Source organism: Trichechus manatus, unplaced genomic scaffold (assembly GCF_000243295.1).
Source record: "Trichechus manatus latirostris isolate Lorelei unplaced genomic scaffold, TriManLat1.0 scaffold00004, whole genome shotgun sequence".
In the NCBI taxonomy this organism is placed as follows: domain Eukaryota; kingdom Metazoa; phylum Chordata; class Mammalia; order Sirenia; family Trichechidae; genus Trichechus; species Trichechus manatus.
The window spans coordinates 26,700,738-26,702,426 of record NW_004443940.1 but is presented as its reverse complement, the minus strand read 5'-3'; positions in this window follow the sequence as shown (position 1 = coordinate 26,702,426).

Here is a 1,689-nt window from a genome sequence, read left to right as displayed (position 1 = left end):
CTTCCTACAACACCCTTCACACCAGCCATCCCAGATGGCTGATCCCCAAATATACCACCTATTCTAACACCTCAGTGCCTTTGCTCCAGCTGAGCTGCCACCTCAACTGCCCTTCTCCCCATGAACTTGTCTGTACTTTGAAATCAGACCCCACTGGGAGGTGTGGCCCCACTTTTTCTGCACTGCCCCTTGCCCCCCACCTCTCCTGTGTGCATCCACAGCACTCACTATGCGCATTTATTATAGCCCTCATCATTGTTACGGTATTTCTGTCTTCCTCCCACAGAATAAGCTCAACAAAGGCAAGGGTAGTTTCGCCCATCTTGATGCCCCAGTGCCTGGCACACAGCACAGAAACTGTTGCCAAGGAGTTGAAGGCCCTCATACTGGGTGGTTACTCACAACCTTCAGATAATTCAGTAGGTACTTATCTGCCTGCCTGCCTGTCTGTCATGTGCTGTCTGGATTCTTCTATCAGTCGACACACAGTTACTGATAACTCCTTTGGGTCCAGTAGTAAGGGGCTTACAAAAGAGTAAAGTCAGAGTTTTTGTCCTCCGAGCTTAGAGACTAATTAGAGAAACACAGCAAACACAGAGAAAACAATCTGAAGGCAATTACGTGCTTGGTTGTGAAGTGTTGCCTGTGAGTGCAGTCGTGATTGAGAGACGAGAGTTGGCCTGGGGCGTAGCAAGAGGGGCATTGCCTGGTGCCCATCCTCACGACTATTACTTGACTTTGAACACATTCTTTAACTTCTCCGAGCCTCGGCTTTGTCATCTCTTGGTTCTGTGAATTGGACAAGGCACATGTGTGATGCCCAGCACATAACAGGTGCTCCCGAAACACTACTCTTGGTGTCTTTGCTGAACCTTGGCTTTCTTGTCTGCAAAATGGAGACAATATCCCTACTTTGCACCAATAGGAGAATTTACGTGAATACCTAGCAGAGTATCTGACAACACTACCCCAGGTTCTGGGTAAATAGGTATGACCAGTGTTAACTGAAAAAGTCAAAACTGCTTCAAGGAGAAACTGAATCCCAACAAGCAGGTAGCCTTAGACGGGCAAATAACATTAATGGTCACAGGCTGTTTATTCTTTTCAGCTGCTCAGCCTTCACTTCTGCCTGGGCCTTTTCCTACGTGAGAAAAGAATCAATAGGAAACCAATACGAACATATTTTACTGGGTCTCTGAGTACTAAGCCATGATTGTTGCTTCATCTGTAAGTTGGGTTAGTTTTAATTGGTTTGTTTGAAATTCATGCTTGTGTCCTCCCTTCTAGGGGTCCTTCTTGGTCATGTCTGTCTTCACTTTGACTTATGTCACAGGATATGACAAGGGGTTTAATCAACTGTGACCTAACATGCAGGTTATGGAGGCTTTCCCTTTGCAAACAAATACAATCCAAACTAGAGGCCATCATGCACCCTGTCAGCACTTTCTATTATTTTCTTTCAGAATTGATAAAGGAAGTAAAGATTTTATTAATCCATATTGGGGTAATAGAATCAGGTGGAAAGCAAAGACATCTCAGCCTGGACAACTTCCTATACAAGGAATATTGTACAATAATGTTGAGGGGTCACAGTATCCTGATGTCCATCCATGGTCTGGGGGTTCTAAGATGTTGAAGGTTCACAGTATTCTGATGTCCATCCATGGTCTGGGGGTTCTAAGATGTTGA